The sequence below is a fragment of the Balaenoptera musculus genome, chromosome 18 (genome assembly GCF_009873245.2).
Source record: "Balaenoptera musculus isolate JJ_BM4_2016_0621 chromosome 18, mBalMus1.pri.v3, whole genome shotgun sequence".
Lineage (NCBI taxonomy): Eukaryota > Metazoa > Chordata > Mammalia > Artiodactyla > Balaenopteridae > Balaenoptera > Balaenoptera musculus.
The window spans coordinates 34,045,575-34,072,865 of NC_045802.1; positions in this window are offsets into that span (position 1 = coordinate 34,045,575).

A 27,291-nucleotide genomic window follows, 5' to 3' on the forward strand; every position below is an offset into this window, starting at 1 on the left:
CAATTTACATTCTCCAGTGATAAGTTTTTGAAGCTGCAAAGATGGAAGACTTGGAGGCATTAGCAAATTTTTCTCTATTAACATTGTGAACCAGGGTCTCTGAGTACATTCCAGAGCCACTGTGTCACATAACTCTAGGGAGGCCCATTCACATTGTGGTTTATGTGAGTGAGGCTCCCTGGAGTTGTGCATATCCAGAATTCTGTTTATATTTCCCAGTGTGGACGGTAGGTAAAAAGGATATAAACAGAGTTATTTCTTTCATTCAACATCTATTTAACATAATTATGCTCAACTAATGCTGCATATCAAAATCATCCCTAGAACTATAAGAGATATAGGTACCCAGATCATATTTCTGTAGATATTAATTCACTAGGTCTGGGGCAGGACCTAGAAATATTTATTTTTATAAAACTCTAGGTAATTCTGATGTGCTGTCAACTCCATATTTAGTGCTAAGACAGATATTTAAAAAATTAAGACACTATGCCTTCAAGGCATCTGTAATTCTATAAGAGAGACATGAATGTAAATGACACATGATACTGTAATATTTTAGAGCTGTGATAGGTGCAAGGACCAAGAGTCCTGGAATGATTGTGACAGAGAATGGAGATGAACTGTTGGGCACATTTTTGGATGATTGTGTGTATGTGCATCTCTAAGCAAAATTAAGACCTCATGGTCTATGTTACCTTCCCTCTTCTGTATTCTACACTAACTTGTTGAGCTCTGACCTCTTCCCAGTAGACATCCCTACAGATGCCTGGGGTCCCCAGTCTACTGTTTTAAACCCTGTTAAAAAATGATGTATTTGTTCACACTGAACTGTCTATAACTGGTGATCATGTTGAGTTGCTTTTCATGGACATTTTTCATGTTAGTAGAATAACCAAGACCATAATGGGACCTGGAGATTGACAGCCTGCATTGGGGGAGGTGTGTGTGTGTGTGTGTGTGTGTGTGTGTGTGTGTGTGCAAGTCAGGAGTGAGAGTCCCAAGGCTCCTTGTGATCCCACTAGGTGGTCATCTCTTATTACTACATTTCAGGCTGACTCAAAATTTAGCAATTAAGGTAGGAAATGAGGGGAAAGAGAGGAGTATCAACTGCTTCTAGTAGCTTACAGCAGTGTTTGTTAGTTTGAAATAAAGCACTGATTCAGAGAAGTGCTGAGCAAGAGGAGAACAGGAAAATTAAAGGAAATGAAACTCCAATGAAGTTGATCAGGTCTTAATGAGCAGTGAAAATCGATGAGGTAAAAGATGTTTGCTTCCTTAAAAAGACATTTTCCTGGTTTTTAAAATAGTAAGGTGTCAAATGCAGTCTCTATTTTAGTAATGATTAAGATATATTTTCCTTATGTTTCTTCACCATTACAGTGGCTTTCAAATTATTGTTTCCTTGAATTCTTATCATGAAAATGACATTGCCTTATTATTTTTACTTCATATATGAATAAACTGAGGGAAATTGTTGTTCCAAGGCAAGCCAGATTCTTGATCATTAAATTCGTTTCATAGTTTTCTGGGTAACAAAGCCAGAGCGTCAATATCTCGGCCTCATAGCTATCCAAGCTGTAGTGATAGGAAGGTTATTAATACCATTTCAGGGAAGCTTCTCTGAAAGTAAATACAAAACAGTGAAGAGTTCAACTCTCTTGTATGAATTGTTATAAGTTATAGAACCCAGGGTTTAAACTTTCAGATTTATGTTAATTTTGATAGATTATTCATCCTGTGCCTTACCTAGAGCTTCAGAGAGTGAAGCCAAAGAAACTTGGAACTTTTCCTCTGAGGTTTCTCTCTCACAGAAGAGCACTTCCTGCTGGTTGACGGGATGCTGAGGATGTTCACAAGTTGACTTTTTGAATTGTCTCAGCCTCACCACCCCGTAAATGGCCATGGGTTTCTGGGCCTTAACTTTGCTGATAACACTGGACAAGAATACACAGGTATTCCAAAATACTTCAAAATATGTTAATCTCTGGTGTGAGATGAACATGTTGCTTGTCCTAAGATTTCATTTGCAATGACTTTTACGCTTTCCTTTCTGGGAGACGCTACTGCAGGAGATGAAAAATACAACAAAATTTTATGAGAAATAAACACATAGGCTTTGAATCATCTGTTTGAATTCTTCTAGATTTAAAATCATGTGACCTGCACAAGGATATTGGTAGGTCATAACATATATTTTTGTAGTTATCAGGAGGGTCAACCACAGTTTAAGTATGAGCCTGGATGATACTGCTGTTTAAAAGCTATGGGGAAAGCCCTGCATGAACTTCTGATTTGTTTGTCAAAATTGTCTGGGAGTATGTACATCTCTGTCTGCTTTTATGTGAGAGACTGCCACACAGCTGGAATTCCAGACACTAAGAAAAGTACTCAGTGAAATTTTGTTGATAGATTTTCTTTCTTCTTTGTATTTTGAAATGAACAAAGCCATCACTTTACAGTACTGTCAAGATTTGAAAGTCCACAAAAAGTAAGATAGAGGTGATAGTGGGGAATGCCTGTACACTAAATGAATCATCTATTTAGCAGCAACTAATTCATCTGTAGACTACTTTATAGGAAGTACAATAGATCTGGACCTCTTTTGCATGCTCTCTCTCTCTCTCTCTCAGAATCAGGGCATGTCTTCAAAGCAAAAACTTTAATCCTAAATCCATGGCAAGGTTTCAGGATTATACAAATCTAGGATTCATGAAGTGAATAAAACAAATTAGTCACTCAATAATATAAACAACATGCAGGAGTTTTGTGGTCTATCAATGAAAACTAATTAAGTATACATCAGTGCTCATCTCAGGAGATTAGAGCATTGGCAAGCTATAGGGTGTGCAATGGAACTTGTTAAGAGTACTGAAAAACACCCTCTTCACTATTTCCCAATGATTTGTACAATCAAGCAAATGACATATTCTTTGATTGCTTGTTTGCTGGCCTGGAACACTGAATCTCACATGTCATTAGTTTGCATTGTTAGATGTTCCAGTTCCCAGCCATGGTGGTGTCTGGAACAAACAGCCTCAGGAGGGGCAGGTAGATTATGAAACTATGGATTTCAGAGTGTTTCCTAATTAAATTAGCAAGGATCTATAATATGCCTTGATTTACTTAAACCCTTGTTAATAAAATTTCTAGAGTAACAGGAATATGCTTCACTATACTCTGTGGTAAAGACTTTTGAGCACTGATTCTAACCATATCACTGCCTAACAACAGGAACCACTTTAATTCCAAAATGCTTATTCAAGAACAGGGTGAAATTAGCAGTTAGTGGTCAATTTCCACTTCATAGGAAGGTTGAATGTGATGACTGTGGGTGCGGTATTTGTCTTACTCCTTTCTCTTGACCACTTCAGCATCTCCTCGGTAAAGGAAGGCAAAATGCAGGAATCAGCAAAAGTGGAGTGAGAATTGGACAAAACTGAAATAGTTGTGGAAAGAGGACTTAAAGCTGTATTCTGCATTGACTGTTTACTGACACCATTGTAATTTTGGAAAAGGTTGATAGACTCCATTCATAATGTCTTTGTAGTCACAGAGAGTCCCATTTTTAATTCTGTTTCAGTAACAATATTAACTATAATTTATATAGTATCTACTATGTGCCAGACACTGTGTTAAATGCTTTGTTCACATTATTCTCTCATCTTGAAATCAAACCTTTGAGGTATTTTTTTGTAATTCTCAGTTTGCTAGGGAGAAAAGTGAATCGTTGAATAGTTTGTCCAAGGTCATTGCTAATAAGTGGTAGAGCACTTTAAAACCATGTCAGCCTGACCCCAGAGCCCATGAAATTCCAACTGCCATCTCTTCCACCAACCTACTCAAGTTGGGAGGTAGCAAAATAAGGTGTGTCCTTTCTGAGCCCATCCTAATGCATAGAAGTTTGATATTTGTGTGTGTGATTGAAAATGCTTTCCTATTTAAAATTCAAATATTAATTCTTAGAATAGATGACTCACTTATATTACTACTTTAAAACAGCCAGGGATACAAATATCAGGACAAGTGGTTGCTGCTTATGGGGTTATTCTCAATTTGTGCAAGGGTATTTTACTGCATTGATTGAATTTATTTATTTATTTTATTATTATTATTATTTTTAACATCTTTGTTGGAGTATTTACTTTACAATGGTGTGTTAGTTTCTTCTTTACAACAAAGTGAATCAGCTTTACATATACATATATCCCCATATCTCTTCCCTCTTGCATCGCCCTCCCTCCCATCCTCCATATCCCACCCCTCTAGTTGGTCACAGAGCACTGAGCTGAACTCCCTGTGTTATGCAGCTGCTTCCCACTAGCTATCGATTTTACATTTGGTAGTGTATATTTGTCCCTGGCAATCTCTCACTTTGTCCCAGCTTACCTTTCCCCTTCCCCATGTCCTCAAGTCCATGCTCTAGTTGGTCTGCATCTTTACTCCTGTCCCGCCACTAGGTTCTTCATAAAAAAAATTTTTTTTATATTCCATATATATGTGTTAGCATACGGTGTTTGTTTTTCCCTTTATAACTTACTTCACTCTGTATGACCGACTCTAGGTCCATCCACCTCACTACAAATAACTCAGTTTTGTTTCTTTTTATGGCTGAGTAATATTCCATTGTATATATGTGCCACATCTTCTTTATCCATTCATCCGATGATGGACATTTAGGTTGCTTCCATGCCCTGGCTATTGTAAATAGAGCTGCAATGAACATTGTGGTACATGACTCTTTTTGAATTATGGTTTTCTCAGGGTATATGCCCAGTAGTGGGACTGCTGGGTCTTATGGTAGTACTATTTTTCATTTTTTTTTTTTTTTTTTAAAGAGAAGAAAGATATTTGCCATGTTTTCTTCTTTAGGTCTTTTTTTTTTAAAATTTATTTGTATATTTATTTTTGGCTGTGTTGGGTCTTTGTTTCTGTGCGAGGGCTTTCTCTAGTTGCGGCAAGTGGGGGCCACTCTTCATCGTGGTGCACAGGCCTCTGTTTGAAGGATTCTGTTTGCTAGTATTTTGTTGAGGATTTTTGTATCTATGTTCATCAGTGATACTGGTCTGTAGTTTTCTTTCTTTATGACATCTTTGTCTGGTTTTGGTATCAGGGTGATGGTGGTCTCGTAGAATGAGTTTGGGAGTGTTCCTCCCTCAGCTATATTTTGGAAGAGTTTGAGAAGGATAGGTATTAGCTCTTCTCTAAATGTTTGATAGAGTTTGCCTGTGAAACCATCTGGTCCTGGGCTTCTGTTTGTTGGAAGATTTTTAATCACAGTTTCAATTTCAGGGCTTGTGATTGGTCTGTTTATATTTTCTATTTCTTCCTGGTTCTGTCTCGGAAGGTTGTGCTTTCCTAAGAATTTGTCCATTTCTTCCAGGTTGTCCATTTTATTGGGATATAGTTGCTTGTAGTAATCTTTCATGATCCTTTGTGTTTCTGCAGTGTCAGTTGTTACTTCTCCTTTTTCATTTCTAATTCTATTGATTTGAGTCTTCTCCCTTTTTCTCTTGATGAGTCTGGCTAATGGTTTATCAATTTTGTTTATCTTCTCAAGGAACCAGATTTAGTTTTATTGATCTTTGCTATTGTTTTCTTCATTTCTTTTACATGTATTTCTGATCTGATCTTTATGATTTCTTTCCTTCTGCTAACTTTGGGGCTTTTTTGTTCTTCTTTCTCTAATTGGTTTAGGTGTAAGGTTAGGTGGTTTATTTGAGGTGTTTCTTGTTGCTTAAGGTTGGATTGTATTGTTATAAACTTCCCTCTTATATTTGCTTTTGCTGCATCCCATAGGTTTTGGGTCATTGGGTTTTCATTGTCATTTGTTTCTAGGTATTTTTTGATTTCCTCTTTGATTTCTTTAGTGATCTCTTGGTTATTAAGTAGTGTATTGTTTAGCCTACATGTGTTTGTATTTTTAATAGATATTTTCCTGTAATTGATATGTAGTCTTATAGCATTGTGGTCAGAAAAGATACTTGATACAATTTCAATTTTCTTAAGTTTACCAAGGCTTGATTTGTGACCCAGGATATGATCTATCCTGCAGAATGTTCCATGAGCACTTGAGAAGAAAGTGTATTCTGTTGTTTTTGGATGGACTGTCCTATAAATATCAATTAAGTCCATCTTGTTTAATGTGTCATTTAAAGCGTGTGTTTCCTGATTTATTTTCATCTTGGATGATCTGTCCATTGGTGAAAGTGGGATGTTAAAGTCCCCTACTATGATTGTGTTACTGTTGATTTCCCCTTTTATGGCTGTTAGTATTTGCCTTATGTATTGAGGTGCTCCCATGTTGGGTGCATAAATATTTTCAATTGTTATATCTTCTTCTTGGATTGATCCCTTGATCATTATGTAGTGTCCTTCTTTGTCACTTGTAGTAGTCTTTATTTTAAAGTCTATTTTTTTCTGATAAGAGAATTGTTATTCCAGCTTTCTTTTGATTTCCATTTGCATGGAATATCTTTTCCCATCCCCTCACTTTCAGTCTGTATGTGTCCCTAGATCTGAAGTGGGTCTCTTGTAGACAGCATATATATGGGTCTTGTTTTTGTACCCATTCAGCCAGTCTGTGTCTTTTGGTGGGAGCATTTAATCCATTTACATTTAAGGTAATTATCGATATATATGTTCCTATTACCATTTTCTAAATTGTTTTGGGTTTGTTATTGGAGGTCTTTTCCTTCTCTTGTGTTTCCTGCCTAGAGAAGTACCTTTAGCATTTGTTGTAAAGCTGATTTGGTGGTGCTGAATTCTCTTAGCTTTTGCTTGTCTATAAAGGTTTTAATTTCTCCATCAAATCTGAATGAGATCCTTGTTGGGTAGAGCAATCTTGGTTGTAGGTTTTTCCCTTTCATCACTTTAAACATGTCCTGCCGCTCCCTTCTGGCTTGTAGAGTTTCTCCTGAAAGATCAGCTGTTAACCTTATGGGGTTTCCCTTGTATGCTATTTTTTGTTTTTCCCTTGCTGCTTTTAATATTTTTTCTTAGTATTTAATTTTTGATAGTTTGATTAATATGTGTCTTGGCGTGTTTCTCCTTGGATTTATCCTGCATGGGACTCTCTGCACTTCCTGGGCTTGATTACCTATTTCCTTTCCCATATTAGGGAAGTTTTCAACTATACTCTCTTCAAATATTTTCTCAGTCCCTTTCTTTTTCTCTTTTTCTTCTGGGACCCATATAATTCAAATGTTGGTGCGTTTAATGTTATCCCTGAGGTCTCTGAGACTCTCCTCAATATTTTTCATTCTTTTTTCTTTTTTCTGTTCTGTGGTAGTCATTTCCACTATTTTATCTTCCAGGTCACTTACCAGGTCTTCTGCCTCAGTTATTCTGCTATTGATTCCTTCTAGAGAATTTTAAATTTCATTTATTGTGTTGTTCATCGTTGTTTGTTTGCTCTTTAGTTCTTCTAGGTCCTTGTTAAACATTTGTTGTATTTTCTCCATTCTATTTCCAAGATTTTGGATCATCTTTACTATCATTACTCTGAATTCTTTTTCAGGTAGACTGCCTATTTCCTCTTCATTTGTTTGGTCTGGTGGGTTTTTACCTTGCTCCTTCATCTGCTGTGTGTTTATTTGTTTCCTAATTTTGCTTAACTTACTGTGTTTGGGTCTCCTTTTCACACGCTGCAAGTTCGTAGTTCCTGTTGTTTTTGGTTTCTGCCCCCAGTGGCTAAGGGTGGTTCAGTGGCTTGTGTAGGCTTCCTGGTGGAGGAGACTGGTGCCTGTATTCTGGTGGGTTGGGCTGGATCTTGTCTTTCTGGTGGGTAGGGCCATGTCCTGTGGTGTGTTTTAGGGTGTCTTGAATCTTGTATGACTTTCAGCAAACTCTCTGTTAATGGGTGGGTTTGTGTTCCTATCTTGCTAGTTGTTTGGCATTGGGTGTCCATCACTGGAGCTTGCTGGCCATTGGGTGGAGCTGGCTCTTAATGCTGAGACATAGATCTCTGCGAGGGCTCTTGCGCATTGATATTATGTGGAACTGGGAGGTCTCTGGTGGACCAATGTCCTGAACTTGGCTTTCCCACCTCAGAGGCACAGGCCTGACACTTGGCCAGAGCACCAAGGTCCTGTCATCCACACGGCTCAGAATAAAAGGGAGAAAAAAAGAAAGAAAGAAAGAAAAAATAATAATGAAATAAAATAGTTATTAAAATAAAAAATAATCATTAAAAATAAAAAAATTAAAAAGTAATAAAAAAAAAAGAAACAAAGAAAGAAAGAAAAGAGCAACCAAACCAAAAACCAAACCCCCCAATGATAAGAAGTGATTAAAAACTATACTAAAAAAATAAAAGAATGGGGAGAAAGAACCCTAGGACAAATGGTAAAAGCAAAGTTATACAGACAATATTGCACACAGGCGCATACACATACACACTCACAAAAAGAGAAAAAGGAAAAAAAAAATATTGTCGCTCCCAAAGTCTACCACCTCAATTTGGGATGATTTGTTTTCTATTCATGTATTCTACTGCTGCAGGGTACATCCAGTTGATTGTGGAGATTTAATCCACTGATCCTGAGGCTGCTGGGAGAAATTTCCCTTTCTCTTCATTGTTCACACAGCTCCTGGGGTTCAGCTTTGGATTTGGCCCTGCTTTTGCATGTAGGTCACCTGAGGACATCTGTTTTTCACTCAGACAAGACAGAGTTAAAGTAGCAGCTGGTTAGGGGGCTCTGGCTCACTCAGGCCAGGGAGAGAGGGGTACGGAATGTGGGGTGAGCCTGCAGCAGCAGAGGCCGGAGTGACGTTGCACCAGCCTGAGGCACGCCATGTGTTCTCCCGGGGAAGTTGTCCCTGGATCATGGGACCCTGGCAGTGGCGGGCTGCACAGTGTCCTGGGATTGGAGGTGTGGAGAGTGACCTGTGTTGCACACAGGCTTCTTGGTGGCTGCAGCAGCAGACTTAGCGTCTCAGTCCCATCTCTGGGGTCTGTGCTGATAGCCGCGGCTTGCGCCCGTCTCTGGAGCTCATTTAGGCAGTGCTCTTAATCCCCTTTCCTCAGGCATCCTTTACAAAGAGACAAGAAAATGTCTCTTGCCTCTTCGGCCGTTCCAGACTTTTTCCCTGACTCCCTCCCAGCTAGCTGTGGCACACTAGCCCCCTTCAGTCTGTGTTCACGCAGCCAACCCCAGTCCTCTCCCTGGGATCTGACCTCCGAAGCCAGAACCTCAACTCCCAGCCCCCACCCATCCCGGCAGGTGAGCAGACAAGCCTCTCGGGCTGGTGAGTGCTGGTCGGCTCAGATCCTCTGTTTGGGAATCTCTACGCTTTGCCCTCTGCACCCCTATTGCTGCACTCTCCTACATGGCTCCAAAGCTTTCCCCCCACCACCCCCCGTCTCCACCAGTGAAGTGGCTTCCTAGTGTGTGGAAACCTTTCCTCCTTCACAGCTCCCTCCCACTGGTGCAGGTCCCATCCCTATTCTTTTGTCTCTGTTTTTCTTTTTCCTTTTGCCCTACCCAGGTACATGGCGGCGTTTCTTGCCTTTTTGGAGGTCTGAGGTCTTCTGTCAGCCTTCAGTAGGTGCTCTGTAAGAGTTGTTCCACATGTAGATATATTTCTGATGTATTGGTGGGGAGGAAGGTGATCTCCACGTCTTACTCTTCTGTGATCTTGAAGGTCTCCTCGAGAGCTAGCAATTTATTTAATCCTAAAATATAACTTGTCCGAGAAGAAATAACCTTCTAATCTAACTTCCCATTTGATAGCTAAGAAAACAGAGGCTCAGGAGCTGACATGCCTTAAGAAAGACCCTACAGCAGGCTCTGATTGTATTTATTGATATCAGAAAAAATTCAAGACTAGATGTGATCAATCTGAAATATGCTAATTATTCTGTGAATATGCATCCACACTATACATAGTAACATTAAGGGAATCTTCACCACACTGTCCATCAATATGTAGCTGTCAATCTGTCAGTTAATTATAATTAATGCAGTTGGCACAGCAGAGCTCCAATGCATATTATCAATAGTTTGCATTCCCCAGCCAGAACATTTGCACCATCACAGAGTGTGTGATGAATATACATTAAAAATAATGAATCCTTTTCAGCTAAATGTTAATTTTGACACAATGATGACGTTTCTCCCTAGTTTTCTAAAGTTCTTGTATCATCTCTCTTCTCCCTCACAACCAAGTAAAGCAAAACAAAAAAGAAACAACTTCCAAAGGGACTAAGAAACTACTGACTTAATTTCTATGTGTTGAATGAATAGTGTTCTCAAAGCAGCCTGGGAAAACTTCCTTGCTGTCTTTGTCCTGATAAGATCAGGGCAGGGATTTTATTTTTGTCTATAGTAGGCTGAAGTTCTTATAAGGAAGACAATTCTGGCAGAATTTTAAGACAAAAATAATATAAAACCTGTCTTTTGACAAATTTTTGCCTCTATAAGATTTTTTTCCTGTTACTAGTTTATTCACCTTAGCATGTGGAGATTTACTGCATAATTATGTGCCATCCTGAAAATATGGCATATCTGCAAACTGATACAGACAAATGGGATTGTGAGAACCCATATCTGAGAAGTCCCCAAAGCTGCCACAGTTGGTCTCAGAACTCTCCTTTTCTTCAGTGATGTAAAAACCCTCCACAAGATTCTTTTGGTCCTTTGTAAATGGACTGAGCCAAGTTCTAGCATCTCATGTGTCTCAATGCCTCAGAACTGAGTAGCTGCTCCATCCTAAAGAAACCTTTTCTTTTACTTCCCAACATCTCAGCTGCACAAGTGGCCTGGAGACCATGGCAGATGCTGTTCAAACCACACAGACTTTCTACCTTCTTCTCCATTTAAAAAGAAAAAAAAAATTTCTAATTTGGATTTCCAAAAGGTTGTTTCTCAGAAGGAAGTAAGGAGAGGGTGATTCTCTCTAATTCACTTACGCTCTGAGAACTACCTATTCCGTGGGTACCTAAAATCCTCCTCTAGGTTTGCATGCTTTCCTGTTTATGCTCAGGGCAATTAGCAGCTGATTGTCGTAAGCGGAAGGTCATTACATAGAAACGCCGGCCCGTATAATTGCGAGTTCAAGGTTCCTGGCAGCTGGCACCCACTGCATCTTGCACCACCAGAAGCCATTGTTAGGAGGTGTACCCCGTGCCATTGAGCTGTCACTATCCTAGTCACCTCCTAAGGAGCATGGCAGAGCTCCTCTAAGTATGTTCCAATTCTTTCCTCGCATACAGGGCAGAACAGAGCCCGACAGTAATGTTCTTTCTAGAACAGGCTCCGCTTGCCAAAGCACTCGGCTCCTATCTTCATGCTCTTTTCCTTCTCTTACCCTCTTTTTCTCTTCTCTCTTCACTCAGTATTACATTTTCAGCAAAAGGCTGAGCATGGATAAAAAATAGTATAAATGTAGGGCTAATAGTTAAAGCACTTTAAAACCTCCACTCCTGAAAAAAAGAAAATTGCATGTTTGACCTCATTAAATCTTTTTGAATTATTATAACAATGTACTTATAAGAATTATTCTCTTTTTTCCTAGTTAGGAACACTTTACAGTTAAACCCGTTGCATTCTACCAAGATTTCCTGTTAAGGGACATAACTTATTCTTCAGCCCTAGTCACAGCATGTTTCAATATACTTCCTGAGAATAAATTAATTTTGCTTCCATGTCGTCAAATGTTTTTGAAAAGACAAATATATGACAAAGTAGATTATTGTTATTCCTATTAAGAGTGAAAATATAAGAATATATCTTTTTGTATAGTGACTAAGTTTATGGGGAAAGCTTAAAATACTATTAATATCATGTATCTATCTAAAAATGATATTGAGACTCTACTAAAACATCCTTCTGGGATATTTTTATTTATACCACTTTAAACCATGATCCATGAAAAAATTGTTCTTTTCATTAATGATAATTTGTTATTTGTCTGAATGTAAAGAACAGTATTATGGGATATAGATCCTAGGGAGTGACCTATGTATATAATTCAAAGCATGTCAGATTTTCTTCACTTGTGGTTTATCTATGCCTTGCAATAGAAGGATTCGTGTTGCATTGCAAAGCATGAATTGTAGTGATCCTCTGGGCCAGAAGAGCATAATTACTCACCATACAGGGGCACCTACTTACTTAATTTCTGCCTTAATCATCTATTTTCACTACTGTCTTTTCTTAAGAATAAAATAAAAACTTGCAGCTTCTTTTAAATAGATTTAAAACTATTTACAAATCTTCAAACTGTTAGATCTCTATCCTCAAAGACCTCATGACTTTCCTCCATTTCAGGAAGAGTGGGAGTGAGGAAACCAGTTAAGTCATGGCTAATTTGCCATTTTTCAACCAGGTAATAAGAGGAAAACTAGCTGCTTTGAGGCCGAGGTCTATGTCAAGTCTGTATTTTTTCCCCACCTACTTTCTCTATAATGTTCATTTTGAATGAAAAAATTATCTTGTAGTTCGGGAAATGCTTTAAAAAAAAACCTGATTTGCATAAAAACAGGCACTATAGCATAAGGCTAGGGCACCCCGATGCCATCATACTTCCAGTGCCTTTGAGAGTTTGGAGAGAGCTCAGATCCATTGTGCCTTGAAACAAATCATTTCTCTTCAAGGCATTTATAGCAAATGGTTCTTTGTTCATTTCAATAGTGTTTTGCAAATACTAAGTCTGACTGGGAGGTGAAGGAGGCAGGTGGGGGGGGGGTCCATATTCATCATTTTAAAATCCTTTAAGAAGATTTCATCCTTTTGGAAAATGAATTTTGTGGTAGTATTTTTCCTTTCATTTGAGTGAAATGCTCTGGAAAGAAGGGAAGGAAAGGAAAGGAAAGGAAAGGAAAGAAAGAAAGAAAGAAAGAGAGAGAGAGAGAAAGAAAGAAAGAAAGAAAGAAAGAAAGAAAGAAAGAAAGAAAGAAAGAAAAGAAAGAGAAGCAATCCAGTTTCTATAGAAGTTTATCTACATAGACTAGGAAGATAAAATAAAAGGATGGCCAATTTATTAACTTTGGGCATTTATGATTCATAATGATCATCACTGATGAATCCATTGTATAGCCCAGGCTGATTAACCATTTATTCTATTGAAATGAGCAGATGGATTATACTATGGGTTCATTTTGTACAGGTAGATATGACCAAAGTCCATTGGCTTTCTTGAAATAATGCAAATAATAATTAGGACTAGCATGAAAACCTGCATATATGAAGTCATTTTACCTTTGAGCTTTAACTGACATCACTATCTGTAAGATGTTACTTTCTCTTCAATAACAATTATTAACTTTTTGTTCATCTTTTTCTTTGTTAATTGCTTACTATGGGAATCTGGTGACGTTGCATTAAATTTCAATTTTTGTTTAGAGCACATCTCGTCCCTCTTACCTCCTGCAGCTTACTCCTGAGAAATTACCATCATCTTCATCACCATAGTTCACCAGAGGAGAATTAAACATGACTTTGGCTTTCAGAAAAGTGACTATAACTATAACTTTGTGTTATGACATTAAAAAGCCACAGAAAGAAAGTCAGTGCAATTATCTTGAGGGCATACGTGTGTGTAATGTCTGATAGAGCTATAAATCAACAAAGCATGACAGACCAATTCCCGTTATCAAGAACTTCATGGGGCATCACAGTTTTACTGTAGTGGAATTTTGTTATTTTCAGAACCTTGCTCAAATTGCCCAATTTTCAGGACTAAAATGTGGCACTCAGTTTCTCTGGAGGTAATAAGGCAGTAGAAAAGGCCTGCCTTCTTAGAAGTAATAAGAGTATAGCAAGGTTGTTGGATATAAGATCAGCATATCAAAATCAATTGCCTCTCTATATCCTGGCAATAGCCCATTGGAGAATGGAATAAGAAAAGGATTCCATTCAAAACTGCAACAAACAGGATACAAAATTAATACACAGAAATCTCTTGCATTCCTATATACTAAAAGTGAAAGATCAGAAAGAGAAATTAAGGAAACAATCCCATTTACCACTGCAACAAAAAAAATAAAATACCTAGGAATAAACCTACCCATGGTGACAAAAGACCTGTACTCAGAAACTATGGGATACTGATGAAAGAAATCAAAGATGACACAAAGAGATGGAGAGATATACCATGTTCTTGGATTGGAAGAATCAGTATTGTGAAAATAACTATACTACCCAAAGCAATCTACAGATTCAATGCAATCCATATCAAATTATCAATGGCATTTTTCATTGGATTAGAACAAAAAATTTTATAATTTGTATGGAAACACAAAAGACCCTGAATAATGAAAGCAATCTTGAGAAAGAAAAAAGGACCTGGAGGAATCAGGCTGCCTGACTTCAAACTATACTACAAAGCTACAGTATTCAAGACAGTATGGTACTGGCACAAAACAGAAATATAGATCAAAGAAACAGGATAGAAAGCCCAGAGATAAACCCATGCACCTATGGTTACCTACTCTATGACAAAGGAGGCAAGAATATACAATGAAGAAAAGACAGTATCTTCAATAAGTGGTGCTGGGAGAACTGGACAGCTACATGTAAAAGAATGAAATTAGAACACTCCCTAACACCATACACAAAAATAAACTCAAAATGGATTAAAGAACTAAATGTAAGGCCAGACACTATAAAACTCTTAGAGGAAAACATAGGCAGAAAGCTCTCTGATATAAATCGCAGCAAGATCTTTTTTGATCCACCTCCTAGAGTAATGAAAATAAAAACAAAAATAAACAAATGGGACCTAAGGAAACTTAAAAGCTTTTGCAAAGCAAAGGAAACCATGAACAAGATGAAAAGACAACCCTCAGAATGGGAGAAAATATTTGCAAATGAAGCAACCAAGGGATTAATCTCCAAAATATACAAACAGCTCATGCAGCTCAATATCAAAAAAACAAACAACCCAATCAGAAGACGGGTGGAAGACCTAAATAGACATTTCTCCAAAGAAGACATACAGATGGCCAACAAACACATGAAAAGATGCTCAACATCACTAATTATTAGAGAACTGCAAATCAAAACTGCAAAGAGGTATCACCTCACACTGGTCAGAATGGCCATCATCAAAAAATCTGCAAACAATAAACGCTAGAGAAGGTGTGGAGAAAAGGGAATCCTCTTACACTGTTGAAGGGAATGTAAATTGATACAGCCACCATGGAGAACAGCATGGAGATTCCTTAAAAAACTAAAAATAGAACTACCATATGGCCCAGCAATCCCACTCCTGAACATATATCCAGAGAAAACCATAATTCAAAAAGAGACATGCACCCCAGTGTTCACTGCAGCACTATTTACAATAGCCACGATATGGAAACCTAAATGTCCATCAACAGAAGAATGGATAAAGAAGATGTGGTACATATATACAGTGGAATACTACTCAGCCATAAACTGGAATGAAACTGTGCAATCTGCAGAGACGTGGATGGACCTAGAGACTGTCATACAGAGTTAAGTGAGTGACAAAGAGAAAAACAAATGTATAACATCGCTTATATGTCGAATCTAGAAAAATGATATAGATGAACTTATTTGCAAAGCAGAAATAGAGACAGAGATGTAGAGAATGGAGATATGGCTACCGGAGGGGAAGAGGGGGGTGGGATGAAATGGGAGAATGGGATTGACATATATACACTACTATGTATAAAATAGATAACTAATGAGAACCTACTGTATAGCACAGGGAACTCTACTCAGTGCTCTGTGGTAACCTAAATGGGAAGGAAATCCAAAAAAGAGATGATATATGTATACATATAGCTGATTCACTTTGCTGTACAACAGAAATGAACACAACATTGTGAAGTAATTATACTCCAATAAAAATTAATAAAAAATGACTTTCAGTAATCAACTCTGATTCCAGTCAAGCTTGCCATGAGTGATTCCTGTGGCAGTGTGCTATAGCTTGCTGGAACCTAAAAACAAAACAAAACAAAACAAAAAACCCCAAAAAACCAAAAAACAACAAAATTGCAACAGTATCTATGTGGTATCTGGGAATAAACCTAACAAAGTGTACAAGAACTTTAAGGAGAATTGTTCAATGAAAAAGCAAACTGTAAATTAATACATTCACTATGATATATTTATATTCAAAATCATCCACAAAATATGCTATTACATTTGCATATATTTATGTAAAAGTATAAAAATGGACTGGAAGGATATACACCAAACTCACAGTGTCTTGGAAATTGGGGTTGAGTATTGGAGTGATAATCAAAGGAAATTTTAATTTTATTATTGGACTAAAAATAAGATTTTTGGTTTTATTTGTGATCTTCAAATTTTTTTTTAAAAATTAATTAATTAATTAATTTTATTTTTTTTTTTGGCTGTGTTGAGTCTTTGTTTCTGTGCGAGGGCTTTCTCTAGTTGCGGCGAGCAGGGGGCCACTCTTCATCGCGGTACGCGGGCCTCTCACTATCGTAGCCTCTCTGGTTGCGGAGCACAGGCTCCAGACGCGCAAGCTCAGTAGTTGTGGCTCACGGGCCCAGTTGCTCTGCGGCATGTGGGATCTTCCCAGACCAGGGCTCGAACCCGTGTCCCCTGCATTGGCAGATGGATTCTCAACCACTGCACCACCAGGGAAGCCCAATCTTCAAATTTTTTACAGAGAATTTCTTCATATATTACTTGTGCATTAAAAAAAGTTTATACATGGAGACAGTATTAGAATACTAGAAGCAAATAGATCTAAACAACAATTTTGTATCCTGAGAATATAGGTGATTCTTATTTTCTTTTCACTTAAAAATATTTTTTTTCCAAATCTTATTTCCCATTGTCTCAGGGAAAAAAAAAAGTTGACTTGCTATGAACTTAGTCAGAGAATATTGAGCTAAAAGCAAAATGCCAAGCAGAGGAGAAAAGAGCCAGGTTCACCATGAAGTGATAGAAAAAAACAAAGCAAAACAGAATCTGGACATATTAAAGTTCAAATTCAGTGTCATCACTCTGGAAATTCAGGCAGAATTTGGTTAGGTTTCCTTAGCTGTCAACTGGAGATGATAATACCTAATATGCAGGCTTTTGAAAGGAGTAGGGATAATGAATTTAAAGATGCTTGTATCCCAGGGACACCCTACCCTGTCCCTTCATGGTCCCATCATTCGTTTCCTTCCCCTCCTGAAAACAAAGTAGCTGAATGTCACAGCTGAGACCAGAGAGTGGACCCAGTACTTCTGTCTAACCCGTGACTGTGGCTCCTGTGCCTTAGAGAGGCAGGCAACTTGACAGAAGCCAAGTTGACCTAGTCTGGATGCAGGCTGATGAGACTCAGGCAATCAGCCCCGTGTGAGTCCTCACCAGACAGTCCCACATCTCCCACAGTGGGGCAGATGTCGCCATTGTATTTTTGACTGCCTCCCAAGGAAGTGGGTTTGGACGAAGGGGCCTCACACCTCATGGGACAACACCGGGACCTTGGCTGCCTCTGCCTCTTGCCTCAGGCTTTGGGTCCAAATCCTTGCAACTCCTTACAGCACTTTACAGTTTACAAGGCATGAATGGCTCTTGCTCTCTTGCAGACTGTAAAGTCGGGGGCTTTGAGAGGCTGAAGTGAACTGGCAATGATGGATCGATCACAAAGCAGGTAGGCAGCAATCTGGCCTGGACCCCAGCTCTTGCTTTAGTCCACATGGAAGTCACAACTGTCAGCAGAGCTAGAGGGTGCTGCTTTAGTGATCCATTTTAAAGGAAGAAAGTTTAGAAGGCCGTGTTTTCTAAAACAAAAGATGCATGTTATGTATACACACATTCAATTATGAGAGTAATTCTATTTTTTCAAATCCTTAGGAGTTTGGTGGATAGAGATATAGAAAATAGTAGGGAATGGTAAAGAAAGAGAAAACTTGACATTTGTTTGATCATCAGTGAGAGCTGTACCCCTCATGCTTGACACATCATTGACACTCAATAAATATTTGTTGAATGAATAAATCCATTAAACATATGCCACAAACAAAAAATAAAAAGGCTTATATAGGACCTGTTACATATGAGATTTTCAAAAAATAAAAATCTGAAGATTAGAATACAAAAAAGGATTGAAAAATTCAACAATCTTAATTTAGTTATGAGTCTGGGGGAAGCTGAATATCTAGGACAAATATATCCTATAATAAGATTCAGGACCATCCAGACAGGAATTAACCAAAAATGAGTTATATCAACATACACAAAGGGCATTAGGGTTACTACAGGAGGAGAAGCAGGGCACGTTGGAATTCCAACCAGAGGCTCCTGGCCAATAATTGATATAGGCCCTCAGACTATCTGCCTCTATCCATTGGGGAAAGCCTATTATTTGGTTTTGGTGGGTGAATAAATACCGTCTAGTGATGGCAGTGGTGGCATTTTGTATGTATATGTATGGGTCACACTTATTGAACTCCTACTGTGTGTCAGGCACCGCTTTAAGATTTTTGTGTTCTTAGAGCATTACATTTATTTCTCACAGTAATCTTTTAAGATATTTACAGGTTAGAAAACAATCCCAGAGAGGTATAGTAACCTGTCCAAGGTCACAGAACTAGTGAATGCCATCTGCCTTGTTACTGAGGTGATTCTGAGCAGTTTACTGTGCCCTCATCGAAACAGCCCACTCTGGCTCACCCCTAGAGATTATATCTGCTCTGTTTTGTTTTCCTAATGTGATTAGTGATCATTAGGATCCCTCCTTTTTCTGCTATTGTAATTTTTCTGGTATTACAGTTTTCTGGAAAAACTGTCCCTTCTAAAAGTCTTAAAAGTCTTCTATCCAACCACTTACCTGTTGATAAGTTTGTACATTTGTGGTTCCTTTTCTAGGTTAAATAATCATGGATAAAAATCCTTAGCTCCGTTGATTCATGAATATCTAACACCTTTTTCAAGTGGAGTTCCATTTCTTTGTACTTGATGGAAAGCAGCCTTATTATCCAGAGAATATTGAGACCATGAAGGACCCTGCATGGGGGAGGCAAAAACAGAGAGAGGGAGAGGGAAAATAAAGACTATAATTCACTTGAGAAATGGCAGCAGGAGAGCATAACTGTGGCTGGGCAACCTTGAAAAGTACAATATGTTAAGGTTAGCAGTAATACTTTTTTTATTAGACAGCTTTATATAGGCACTGAAGTGATTGCAATCTGGGAAAGGCAGAGATGAAGCTGAAATGCCCAGGGTTGCAAGGCCTTTTTATCGGGTTAGTCAAAATATTAATGGACTCTTTATGGCTGTGAAGCAAAAGTAGGTGTCATTTTCCTGACGCAGTGTGTCTCCTGGGTTTGTCTCGTCACCTTCGTTCTCTTCTGCTCAGCATCCCTCTCTTGGGTGGTCACCATGGCCTGAGTCTTCAGCTTTTCCTTTGTTCTGTCTCCCATACTTTGTGCCCAGAGTCCTGGAAACTCATTTTGAATGTTCTACAAGTTGCAATGCTAAGCTAGTTTTAACTGTTCAACCTAGAGTGTAGACGGAAAGTGTTTAAAGAGAGATATCAGGGTGTTCAGCCATTTCACAATCAATCAAAAGCTATCGCTATCACACTGTAGATTATGTCAGTTAGAAAGAAACTATGGCTATGACAAGTAAGGGTCATAGTGATTCCTGCACACTTTGTCTTCTCCTGTGTGGGTGAATCTTAACTATGAGATAGATAAATCCTTTCTATAAAGCACAGACATAAAAAATCATTAATCAATTTATTGATACCTTTACCTATGTTGCACAAATAATAAAGCAGAATTTGTTTTCTTCATAAGAGTTTTTCTTTTCCCCAAATACAGACTTTCTCTCCAAATCTTTTCTTTCAGTGCAATAGCAAGAAGTAAGCTTCAAATAGATGCTAATATATTGTTCATTCTCACTGCTGCTAATTCTTATTTTAACAAGTGGGACTGGTTTGAGGAGCATCATTATAGCAGCTTGTTTGGACCTCGGGTCTGGGTCAAGAGGGGCCTCAGTAGATGGAAATAGATTGTCAGTATTGAGGGTGAACATTCAGAACTGTGAATACAGAGGGCTCCCACCTATCAGTATTTATGAATCTCACATTTATGGACTTGGTCTTATAGTTCAGAGAAAATAAAAGAACATAGAAGAACATTGTTCTATGAAGAACATTGTTCTAAACATTCCATATAGGATACACTTTATGTAACAGCAATGAGAAGCAGAAGTTGCCTGTAAGATAAAATCAGCACATAAAGAAAAATGTTTAACTGAAAATCCATCAATGAATCAAATGATAAGCAGAGAGTATTTTATGAGTTTTTTCCAAATTATCCAGTGCTGATTTGGTCTTAGTCTCTCTGAGTTTGATAACTGGTTACTGTTCCTGTTCTATGTTGAGTAAAATCTCATTTGCTAAGCGTCATTGGGTAATAACGTGTTTTGTATGTGTGTGTTCCTAGGTAATTGAAAACTCCCCTTTTAAGGATTCAAATTTCTAAAAAACGTTTAGGTAAAACTCTTTTCACTTTATAGTCTTTTAAAATCGAGTCCATTGAACACCATTTAGCATTTTCTTGACATCCGAGATTGATCTTCAGAATATCATTTATTGCATTATGCTGAAATGCAATGATTTTTTTCCCAGGCTGTGTTGTTTAGAGTGGTTTATGTTTGTACTAAATGATGCTGGATTGTTCTGTTTGAGAACTTAGTGTGTTCTCCCTTCTGATTTGTTCATTATAATTTTGTATGGTATGAGAAGCCAGATAACCAAGCATATTAGAAACAGAAATAGCAGTGAAGATAAGTGGGTTCCCAAGAACTCTCTAATGAGTATAGTTCATGAACTTGCACAGTATATGTGTTGTGCAATTTGTCTTACATCTTTTAGGACTAACAGCCATGCTTCTAGAGAAATTGACCTATATTTTCTACCTCTTAGCCAGTTCCTCATATTCCTCAATCCACTGATTTTTCTTCTCTTCAGACACTAAGACTACTCTCACTTTTATTATCAATAACATTTTCTCTTCTGGTTGTCCATTTTCAGTTCCCCTTCGGTGCCTCTTCTTCTCTGCCCTCTTATATAACATCACTCTCAGTCCCCATCTCTCCACACTGTCTTGGTGAGCCATCAGAGGGTGACTGCTCAAGGTCCTTTGGGTATAATGTGGGAAAAGAGGATGACTGAGGGGAGTGTTAATAGGCATAAGGAGGAGCCAGAGCTCAAAAGTCTTGGCAAAGGAGTGAGCTGTGCCCTTGGGGGAGGGAGTGGGCCCCATGGTCTCATATATAACTGAGTGGTAAAAGAAGGCTAATCTGAGCATATGTGGAAGGTAGAGCTGGACTCAGTTCCCAGATTTAAGCACTGGATATAGTGGAACAGGGAGAGGGTGCTCAATAGTTGGCACAGAGGGGATCCTGGGCACATGCTCACTTCCTCTGCGTGGATCTTCAGGAGCTGCTTATGATCTGAAGGTGGAGAGAATGCAACAAACCTATCCATGTTCAAGCCCAGAGCAGTAACTAGTCCACAACTCTGCTAGCCCTCTGGGGCTACCCTGTTTCACTCTCATTGCTTTTTGAGACAGGATCAGTACAGCTGGTGTGTCTATATAGATAACAGATTGAGTAAGGGAAGAGCAAGTAGTAAATATTTTATTTATGGGAGAAGTGTTATAAAATGCATGATATTAACTGTTACCTAGACACCGATGACTCTCAAATCAGTCCCAGTCCAGAGAACTCTGTATAATACAACCAAGTGTCTTGATGCCTAAAGCACAGTGTTCCAGAACTGACCTCCTTCTCCTTCCAGGCTCATTTGATGGCACCATGATCCACATAGTTGCACAACCAACAAGCTGGGAGTCATTCTAGTCTTCTCCTTTTCTTTCTTACCCCACATCAAATGGTCACTCAGCTCAGCAGCTCTGACTCATAAATACTTTTAATTGCCTTTCTCATCAACCAAATGCCACTACTCTGTACAGATTTACATAATTTCTCATCTGTACTATTATCTTAACTTTAAAAAAATATTTATTTATTTTATATATTTATTTTCCTTATTTTTTTGGCTGCGTCGGGTCTTAGTTGCGGCACACGGGATCTTTGTTGAGGCGTGTGGGATCTTTTGTTAGTGCGCGTGGCCGCTTCATTGTAGCGCTTGGGCTTCTCTTTAGTTGTGGCATGAGGGTTTTCTCTCTCTAGTTGTGGCATGCAGGCTCCAGTGTGTGTGGGCTCTGTAGTTTGTGGCACGCAGGCTCTCTCGTTGAGGCATGCGAGCTCAACAGTTGTGGCGTGCAGGCTTAGTTGCCCCGAGGTGTGTGGGATCTTAGTTCCACGACCAGGGATCGAACCCATGTTCCCTGCATTGGAAGGTGGATTCTTTACCACTGGACCACCAGGGAAGTCCCTATTATCTTAACTTTTAAACTCATTTCTCTTTCTTTTATGTTGACCTTAAAATATACCTTCTCTCACAGTATCTGGTCATGATAATATGTTGTTAAAATATTTAACAAGCCTAAAATTAATGATGTTGTTAAATTAAATGAAAACATATAATCAATCCTGATGTTATTAAAAGGGTGGATAATTCTGTTAGTGGCCATGGGTGAAGATTTACTATGTGATATATACCTGTTTGGTGGGTCAGTATGTGTTATCATATAAATAAAGGATAGCTAGTAGTGTAAATACATAAGCTTGAATGAAGGCTACTGCAAATTCTAGAATTATGAGTCCTAAAATAATAAATGTAATTGAAACCATTGAAAGACTAATCAATATTAGGACATAGTTTCTCTAATCAAGTGAATTAATGGATGACTTGCTGTAATGTTTGTTGAATATTACAAATATCAGTCAGTCGGTCAGTTGTAGAGCAAAAGCTATGGATTAAATAAAAGGCTGATAGTTTTGATAATTACCTGTATAGAGATAAGTGGAATTGGTGGTAAAAAGCATGCCAGTGAGACTCTAGTTTTGTGGCAGAGGCCAGTAGTTACTGTTCTTGCTTACAATGGAACTAATTCCCTAATTTCGTTGAAAGTTCTTTTGCCTCAACCCATGATCTAGGTTCCATATTTATGGTCTTCAGTAATTATTGGTGCTTGCTATGTACGGGTTAGGCACTAGGCTGACATATTGTGGATATAATGATGGGTTAGCTGGTAAGGTCTTTGTCCTCAAGCTTAAACCTTCTTAAAAAAACCATTGAAACAAACATTTCAAACAATCATTAAAATAATAACAACAACATGTTCCTGTCTAACACAGTACAATTGTTCTTCATATATGTAAAATCATTTTCCCAAAATGTAAGACCTAAAATCCCATTAGTTCCTATACCATCTCTGAGTGATATTTATTACTTTTTTTACTTTAGTCACAATTCTACTTTGACATATTTAACCTGAGGGTTAAATTTTGAGTTAACCATCAACAACAAGTTTATATAAATTGTTAGAGGAAAAAGAGAGCGGGAAGAGAGAAAGTGGCTAATAAATATAATGAAAATATTGTATATATTAAGAACAAAGAAGAATATAGCCCCTATAGTCTTTCTTTCTGCAACTGGTCATGAGACTATAATTGGTATTTGTATCTTCTTCATTTTCTATTTTATGTTTCCTTTTTTCCTAAGCCAGCACCTGAGTTAGTTTTCTTTTTTAATTAATTTTTAAACTTGGGTGAGTTGAGATACTTCAAACCTCAATCCTGAGGCAATGGGGACCTTGACAGTCCTGCTTGTGCTGGGTTGTTCTAGTCTTCTATAAACTTTTACCACTGGGCATGGTGAAAGGAAGGAGATATACTTCTCCACTTTCTTTGTGTAGCACAAAATATTACTCCTTGATAATCAAGAGTAATTACTTAAACATCATAATAATTCTCCTTCTCTCTTTTTTCCTATTTGTTTCATGACTTAAACTGCCTAAAATGCTTATAAGGGCCATATAACTGTCTCAACCTCAAGTTTAGTGAAGCCAATAATTTGGTCCCTTCTGGAAGCACTCTTCCCTTGGGTTTTAAGGGAGCTAAACCAGTAAAACCTAACGTTGTGCATTGTGATAGAAAACTTTTGTTTTGCAATTACATGTAATGATAAGAAGTGCTATTCCCACCAGGCATGCATTCTATCACTAGAAGAAACCACACCATATCCAGAGCATATAGCATATCCAGTTCTCCAGTAGGAGAACACTCTGAATTTGCAAGGTGTTGCCTCCAAGCTGATGCAGTAACTGAGTCTTCAATAAGTCAGTATATTGTTCTGTGGAGTCACCTGCTTTTGCATGATGATTCATGAAAATAACAGGAAGTATCACAGGTGTCACCTGATAACTTCAGTTTTTTTGGTCATAAAATTCAGTCTTTTGTCAGAAGCAAAGCTCCTTGGAATAACATCAATTCTGGAATACAGTAATAGAATAGAAATAAAGGTATTTCAAAATCCATGGATAGTGTTAACTGGTAGAACAGTGGTCTTTATTTTAATGTAGACCATGTGTTCTTCATGACGAGAGGAGTTTAAAACAATCATCTTGCCAGCAGATGGCTGGATAGTTGTTCTAGATGTCTCATCGTTGTTCCCTGTGTTTGGCAGAAAGGGGACTCATAGTAACAGATGAACAATGGTTGATGATCTGATCTATTGCTTTTACTCATACCACCATAGCCACTTTTACATGGTCCTGCAGATTAAATATTGGAATGGCAGTGAAAATGTGATGACTGACATTCACAGGATGGCTCCCCCTGCCCATTTGTTTTGTAGTGACCTCTGATGAATATTTATGTACACACAAATACAACAGAAGTATTTTCTCACTTTGTGTCCATTCTGTGAAGTCCATTTACATCCCTCTTTCCCAGACCTTCTTGTCATTAACCTTGAATTCTTGTTCTAAGACCCTTGCCACCTAGCCAGTTTCTGCACACCAATCAGTGTGAAGCCATTCTTCAGACCATCTCCCCCTCCACAAGGAGTGGATGATTGGATTTACCATTCAAAAGATCTTCTTCCATTTTGATGGTTGCTCTTCACATCGTCTTTCAGAGCCACCAAGAGCGTGGGATTTGGATCTATATTGCTTTTATTCACATTGCCATTGTTTTTGAACCTTATGGTTTGGTAACTAGTGTAATTTGTTGTCTTTTTAAATACATTTCTACTGTTTTTTTGGCAGTTGAATAGGGAGGAGTAGGTGTTTTAAATTTGCTATCTTCCTACAAACTGTCATGTGTATATGCAATATTAAGCAAATTTGTTTTATATACATTGTGGTTAAAAGAAGAGTGAAATATATTGATTTCATTTTAGAATCCATTGCACTTTGCCTTATTTAAAGAAAAATTTTGAGAAAATTATGTTTCCTTTTTTGAAGACTACACAAAAAAGGATTCCATTTTAGAATATTTCACAAAATGTCAACAGAATAAGCACAGCAAAATGCTTTCAGTTTTTGTCAAGGATAAGTCATATGTTGGGAAAAATGTCTGAGCATATGACAAAGTCTTGTAGAAAGATATTGACCTCCAGTGTGTGTAGCATTGTGCTCATAGAGATATGTTCTAGTTGGTGAGATTTTTCTTATTTGTCAACTACATGACAGCTTCAAATTGTGGAACAAATCAGTTAGACTCAGTTTTTAGTATATGGTATTACTTTGAAGATGCTGTGTTCATAAATTGCATGGAAATCAAAATGGCATATTTTTATTCTGTAATACAGATAATCTTACCCTAATCGTGTTTTTTCTTTTTTAATTAAAAAAAAATTTTTTTAATGTTTATTGAGTTGTCTATGTAGCCTTCAGAAAACAACACTGAACTTTTAAAGGAAAAAAAAAAAATAAAACCCTTAATGATGCCTTCTGTTTTGATAAAGACTTTTTACTTGGTGTCATTTATTAAACACCTTGATAAGAAAGATAGATTTACAGTTGTTAGAGTATATATTTCTTTGTACAAATGGTAGTAAGTTGAAGAGACACACTTTCAATAATGAGGTAAAATCTCAGTATTGAAATGAGCTTGACAATTCCATTCATATCAGATATAATAAATGAAATGAACACTATACAATTTTTTCTGCTGAAATGCATGTTTCTTTAATGTGGATTAGCTTATATGCAACTGACAAATCAGGAGGTGATGTTGGCATAACATGGAAGGTGTGTCGTTTTATGTCTCAGAATGTTAATATTTTATAGCTGTCAGATGTAAACTCTTTCACAATTGAGGAGAAAGCCTTAGCAATTAGGAAGACTTTAAGAAAACAGCTGAAAAATACTTCAGAAGTGACTTCCTTTCATTTAAGAAAGTGCCTTTCTAGCATAGTGGCTTGAAGAAATGGGATAATTTCTGCCATGAGAAGCTTTTGGGGAAGCCGCAAATGCAGGAGCAGCAGCAGATAACACATTGCTCCCATGTTAAAAAAAAGTAATGGAGAAGAGTATTCCTGGATTGAATTTTAAATTTTTATATAATTGACCTCTAGAAATAAGTTCTGTAAGAATCTACATCTCAAAGTAGGAAGCACAGCGCAAGGGTATAAGATTGCAAAGGATGTACTGAGGGTGATTTTAGGTGCAAATGCCAAAAGAGGATTAACTGTACTCGTGGATTTAACAGGATTGTGATTGTTTTTGTTTGTTTTCTGATTATAGAATCTCATAGGTTTTTACTGGTCTGACAAAACCCTGCTTTTCCCAAAAACACATGAGATTTTTCAGGAAGGCATATTTGGCCATAGACCAGAAATACCTGTGCTTGGACTAGGACGACTGGAATGAATATCTGATAGTGCAAGGGGCAGAGATTTGAAAGGTGGCAAAGCATTGTAACCTGTTCATCTCATAGGCTTTTGTGTAGATAAAATGAGATTATGTGTGTGAAAGTGCTTTACAAATTTTAAATCATTTTATTTTTTGTTAGAAAATCTCTCAAGACTAAAAGTCTTTATACACCCTTTTTTGTCACTTTTTATTCAACAGGCCTTTAGAAAGTGCTGCCTCTGTGTGAGGCACTGTGCTAGATGCTGAGGATAAAATGAACAAAATTATCATGGCCCTTGTGGAGCTTACAGTCCAGTGGGGGAAATGAAATTAAATAATATAATCACAGAAATGATTGTTTAATTAAAAGCTATGAAGGAAATGAACATGTGATTTGAGAGTATATAGCAAAGCATTTTGATCTTGACTGTGGCATTGAGGAAGGCTCCTCTGAAGAAGAGATTATCATGAATTGGATTAACCTGAATAGGAATTAATTAAGTGAGTATGTGCACATACATGCATGTGTGTTTATGTGTGTGTGTACATGTATGAAGGTTAATTCCTGACAG